This window comes from Salmo trutta, chromosome 27 (assembly GCF_901001165.1).
Source record: "Salmo trutta chromosome 27, fSalTru1.1, whole genome shotgun sequence".
Taxonomy (NCBI): Eukaryota; Metazoa; Chordata; class Actinopteri; order Salmoniformes; family Salmonidae; genus Salmo; species Salmo trutta.
Window position 1 is genome coordinate 5,964,727 of NC_042983.1, and position 6,353 is coordinate 5,971,079.

General features: G+C 43.1%; 1 long non-coding RNA gene across 1 annotated transcript; it reads left to right on the forward strand.

The window, feature by feature from the left end:
* Window positions 1-3,467: 3,467 nt before the first annotated feature.
* On the forward strand, window positions 3,468-4,463 carry LOC115164188 (uncharacterized). The gene is made up of 4 exons (XR_003869887.1): window positions 3,468-3,628; window positions 3,701-3,833; window positions 4,043-4,084; window positions 4,284-4,463. It is a non-coding gene; the product is annotated as an uncharacterized LOC115164188 (long non-coding RNA).
* The last annotated feature ends 1,890 nt before the right edge of the window (window positions 4,464-6,353 follow it).

Below are 6,353 nucleotides of genomic sequence, written 5' to 3' on the forward strand. Positions count from 1 at the left end.
TGTATGTGACCAACAGATGCATATCTGTATTCCCAGTCATGGGAAATCCATAGATTAGGGCCAAATACATTTATTTCAATTGACTGATTTCCTCATATGAACTGTAACTCAGTAAAATCTTTGATATTGTTGCTTTTGTATTTTTGTTCAGTGTATATATAGCTCATTATAAACTGGGTGGTTCCAACCTGAATGCTGATTGGCTGACAGCCGTGGTATATCAGTGCTGAATGCTGATTGGCTGACAACCGTGGTATATAAGTGCCTTGACAACGGCAGGAGACGGTCGGTCTACATGGGACAAAGCAGCTTTCCAATGTCAATAATACTTATTTTTTTCATGTAGGCTATAATAATAGTCACAAAAATGTGGTTTAAAAGTTATGGAGAAGTCATGGAAAAATGTTAATAAACCGTTAACAGTGAATAATCAGAGGTCTCTATAGCATAATGTCATTTGTGAGTTTCGGTGAACATAGTCTAATGGACTTCTTCCATCCCAAGTCGAGCACTGGTAATGAAGCCATTTATCCAAATCAACTTCAGAGGAGAATAGTATGGCCTGGTCTGACAAGAGAAATAATAGCAACTTTTACTACAACATAAGCTGTCATTTTGATTAAGGCATAACTCAATGATGTTCATTATCAAGACAATTTCATGCATTGTCAACAATAAATGACAATCTGCCTGGTTGACATTTGAAGCGTCAACACTTCAAAGGGGTTTGATTGATTCCCTTGGTTGATGCTTGTTAATTTCTCAAGACAATAGGATCCACTGTATATGGAATATAAAGTTGTAAAGGAATTGTCTCCAATCCTGTTCCCGGAGAGCAGTGCAGGTCTTTGGTCTAGCCTAGGAAAAAGTAGTGACAGACCTGATTTAGCGTTTCAAGGTATTGATGGTTAGGTGGTGAAAACAATCAATTGCTGGCACAAAGGCATACTTTGTGGATTTCCATAACCATGGTTTGTGATCACTGGTATACATGAATCAACTTCAAAATGAATTGGTCATTCAACTGTAATAGTAGTGGACACCACCAATTATGGAGCGTTTGTAAGTGCACCTGAGTTGCGTTTCTGGCAGTCTGTTCTGGTTTTGCTGTGATTATAGAGAATGGCACTTTGTCAAAGCTGTTTACCATATTAGCCTGATTATGATCTCTTTAATCTGTCATGAAGCCTAACTTAATGATCAACGCCAAACGCATCTCACAGACTGCCATGAAGACGAATGCATTTACGGCAAACCTCCCTCCTCTTTCTTATTATTTATTTATACAATTATTTCTTCATTTCTTGTACCTTTTGTTATTGTATTGCTAGATATTACTGCACTGTAGGAGTTAGGAAAATAAGTATTTTCTGCACCTGCAATAACATCTGCAAATCTGGGTACCCGACCAATAAACTTTGATTTGATTCCCAGAGCATGAATATGTATGACAACATACCAGGAGTATCCCACTGATGTGCATTACCACTTTGCGTATTAATATTGAGAGAAGCTTCTTAAATCACATTATTCACAATGAAGTCACGTCATATAGAGCAGATTACATGTAGCTTACTTACATAAATAGGCATATTTTGGTGAGGAACGGAGCCAGTGAATTCATTCAGGCTTATGGGCCTTTATTGTGAACCCCTACTGCTCTGTTAAATCTGCAGAAAATGTGTGTGTGTGTGTGTGTGTGTGTGTGTGTGTGTGTGTGTGTGTGTGTGTGTGTGAGAACCTAAGGGTTAGTCACATCCAGGAAATGCCATTGACTCCCATTATACCCTCAGAGCCCCATATACCCCATTACACCACAGAACAGATTAGCCCCTATGAAGACTAATGGATCCACAGAAACACAATAACTTATCGTTCTGCATGTAGAATTCCCTTTGAATTATTTACCAGCCCACTCATTATTATGAAGGTAAAATGTACGGCTATAGGCCTGCATTCCCGACTAACAAATCTTGGCCGAGCGACACGTAGCCGAACACCCCATGTGCAGACTCACACAGAAACACATTAGCCATTATCCTATTTACACAGCTGCAGAGAGCCATACATTACCTTTCCACTGACACACAGGGATATTATTTATAGTCTGTCATCAGGCCAGCCCTGTGTTTAACTCCCTCCTCTCTCCTGTGGTGGTAAGTCGGTACGGAAGGGATTGGAGAAACAGCCACATAGGTGTTTAAAACAACTCAATTCATCACAACACCTTTATAACAAGGGGTGGGAAGACAGGTTGAGTTTAGGGTAGGAGGTGTATGTGAATGCGTGTGTGGGTGGGGGGTATGAGATTGCATGTTTTGTTCTAGCTGGTACACAAACACACACGCACACACATACACAGAATCAACCACATGTGGTGCTCAAGCCCAGTCCAGCATGAGTGTTTACCTGGCTGACAGCTACATTCCCCACACAGTAGTGGTGCACCCATAGTAGAGACCCAAGAACAATCACTTCTAATTTCCCACAGGTGTGAATGAGTGGGCAGTGTGGAGTATTTAAAGGCATTTATGCTTTGGTTTGAGAGAGTCCTCAGCCAATGATAGCCCTGGGGTTGCTAAAGAGGATACGAGCTGGCGAGGAAGGAGTAGATCCAGTAAATGTTGTAAGTGAACGTTTAGGAACCCAGTACTATGCTGTCCGGAATATATTCACTGACGGATCTAAGGACCCTTAAAAAAAGGGAGAACAGGTGCATCTCTTAGTGTTCCTGAGTTACAGGTTGCAGTGACACAATGTCTGTATACACAATGGAGTTGCTGGCTATGCTCTCGGCTACAGAGTGGGCGGAGGATATGAGGCCAGGCAGGGTAGTCATCTGCTCTGACTCATGTGCAGCGCTATTGAGCTTAAATTCGTTGTGTCACGGAGCAGACAAGATGTATTGTATACGATTTTGCAGTGCCTGTTTAGGGTGAGACCGGTGGGGGGTATTTGTGAGGTTCCTCTGGGTACCAGCTCATGTGGGAGTAGAGGGGAATGAGCAGGGTGGATGTTCTCGCCAAGCAGGCTCTCAAACGTGCTAGTGTTGCTATGGAAATGTCAATCAGTGGTTAAAAACAAATGGTAAGAGTTTTGGAACAGGGAGAGAAAGGGAAGACACCTGTATAAGATCCAGGAAAAGTTGGGGGCAGGGAGGTTCTTGGGTCGAGAGAGAAGGGAAGAAAGTGTAATCAGAAGGCTGAGACTGGGACACAGAAGGCTCAACAGTACATTGAAATTGGTAGAAAAACATCCGACAAGGAGGTGTGATCAATGTCAGGAGGAGATGGAGACAGTGGAACACATGCTATTTCAGTTCTAGCAATATGGGAGCGATTGTTATTAGATTGGAGGAGTAATGGTGTTGAAGAGCCAAGTATAAGTGAACTACTGACAATCTTCAGGGGATGTATTGTTTAATTTTGTTTTTCGTTTCCTTAGGGAGATGAGAATAATGGGTAAGATTTAGATCTTCCCTGTCTCTGGTCCACACTCCAGTCCAGTTGGTGGTGGTAATGCCCTTTTAAAGTTGGTTGCCCCCCCCCCCCAAAAAAAACACAGAATGGTTTGAGAGGTAACATGCCGCTGTGCTGGGGTTGTGTGTGTACGGAGCTCTGTAGTCCAGGTATTTACACCCATTTTCTCTGTCGTAATGTGTGAAATGTTGTAATGTGAATTAATCCAGAGTTGTGTTTAGGGTATGCCAGGGTATCGCCTGATCCAGGACACGGCCGGACTACAGGCCTTAACTCCTCTCGCAACTAAAGTCCAATAGGAGGGATGGTGGACAGGGAGCCAGTCCAGGAGCATGTACAGCACTTGCAAAACATGTACAAATCACTTTTTCCTTTAGAGTATTCATATATACAGAAACATTGTTGTGTGTGTGATTTAATTGTTTAGCTTTTCTATGGTTGAATTAACGGTGCTTCCCAGATTGTTGCCCACAGAAGCTCCAACAAAGTACTGTGAATTTCATTCATCGGAGCTCTCGTTCCTCCACACTGATCTTGTGGATTGTCTGTTTCTCTCCCTCTAGTCGGCCACCGCCCGCAGATGATCCGGCGCACACTGTGTCTTGGTAGGGCAAGCTGGGTTGCCGTTCCCGCGCTCTATTCATTGCATACATTTTAGTGTGTTGGTGGGGGGGTATTTTCTTACCAGGTGTTTTTGTAGTGATAAGATTTCATGCATGTTCCAATATTTAAATGCTCTTGCCTTGTTGTAGTTTTGTTTTAGGAATTTGCATCCTTCCTCATTGGACCTTTCTTTTTCTGCAGGTGCCTGTGGTCGGGGGTTGGGAGCAGGCTCCAGCTCCTCAGGGACGCAGTGCTGAGACTGTCTGGTGGTCGACTAGACCGGATAGAGTATTTTATACGTATGAAACGGTCATCCATTTCCTAACCCTTGTGAAACTATTTCAACGCTGTGATAAAACTGCCATTTTGCATTTTCTAAAACTGCCTCATCTGGTGATCTGGCCAGGCTTTAAAGGTTGAGGTCCTTCCCCTCAAGAAACAGAAGGTGGCGTAGTCTAGTCTACTCAGACGGCCCAATTCTGATATTTTTCCACTAATTGGTCTTTTGACCAATCACATCAGATGTTTTCACTGCGGGTCTTTTTCAGAGCTGATCTGATTGGTCAGAAGACCAATTCGTGAAAAAGATCAGAATTGGGTTACTTTTGTAAAAAATGCAGGCATAGTGGGCCTATAAGGTTAGGTTACCATACACACAATGAGCACTTCATCTGTGTGAAGGTGGAGGAGAGGAACGGCAGAGATTTGGTGAGCTATAACATGTCTGAGCCGTAACATGTGTGAGCTGTAACATGTGCTGTACAGTGCATCTCGGGTTCGGCTGAGTCATTCATAGGGTGACTCTCTGAACACATCCTAGAACTGGCTGACAGTGAGCAATGTGGTTGTGTGCGTGTAGGCCGACAGTGAGCGATGCCTATGTAATGAGGTGATGATGGACACACCACACAGCGGACCAAACCTGTGAGTTGGTCAATTCATCTTGGCTGTGGAGACATGACTGGTGGACCTCACCTGGTTACTGTAATATGATTTCACACTGGAAACAATGCAAACCAATGTCTTATCTGAATGTAACAGTGAGAATTGTAGTTCGGGAATTTACATTTGAAAACAATGTCAGCCCATACACAACCACACACACACACACACAACACAATTGCTGCTATCTATGCAACCACACATTTCTGGTAACATGCCACAATCACAAACTATCTGCCATTTTTAAGTCAAGCTTCACAATCTGCCTACTGTAATTAACAATATGGTGAGATCAACACTCTGCCAAATGTGCCTCCATGTAGTGTCACTACAAGATCAATACACAGTCCACCATTAGTCTCACATTCTCTGTCTCAAAGATCCATCAACTGCCAAGCTACACCTACATTTCTGACACCACAAAGACTAGATGATAGGATCTGTTGATTGTTCATAGAGTGGTATGTGTGTCCTGCAAGCATGGGCTTATGTGTTTTTAGTTTAGTAAAACAAGTTAAAATTCAGACATGTGGGGACATTTCGCCCGTCCCCACAAGGAAAACGGTTATTTTAGGGTTAAGGTTTTGTGTGTGTGGCTGAGGGTACAGTAGGTGTATCGTTCCTCTGGCATCATAAGAGGCTACAGTATGAGAGGCGATGAGCGTTAAGAGAGGAGCGGGAGGTGAATATGGGGATTCAATTCAGCCAGAAGGCTGCAGCGTTGCTTCTGTCTGAGAGAGAGGATATTTTATTTACACATTATTTACACGTCATTACCCAAGCATGCCTCCCCCACCTCTGCCACTCTCTCTTACTACTGAGGGGGTGTGTGTGTGTACATGTTTGTGTGTGTGTACATGTACATTTTTTACACACGTTTGTGCGCATGTGTGTGTTTATGTATCTGTGTGTCTTAGGGGAAAAGAGAACCATTACATCTACTCCCACTGTGTAATTCTGCAGTGTCATTCTCTATTTCTGCTTTCCTTTCATTGTGTAAACGACTGTTACTGGGACACTGTGGATGATTCATTCTGTTGTGCAGCGTTTCTAATCACCGTGCCTGGCCATTTTATGCGGTTTGTTAGAGGTGTTTTGTCAAATTGGATTAATTTCCTCCCTCAGTGTTCACCACTAATTATAAACACCAGAACAGATGGGACTTAAGCCCTTTCTAGAACATTCTGTACCTCTGCCAAGAAACTATGGCCACTTCTATTCCATAGCCAGTCTTCACTCGGCTGCGAATGTGAAGAGACCAGGAAAGGTACTGTTCTGAATGCAGAATTATTTACAGTGCCTTCAGAAAGTATTCAGACCCCTTGACTT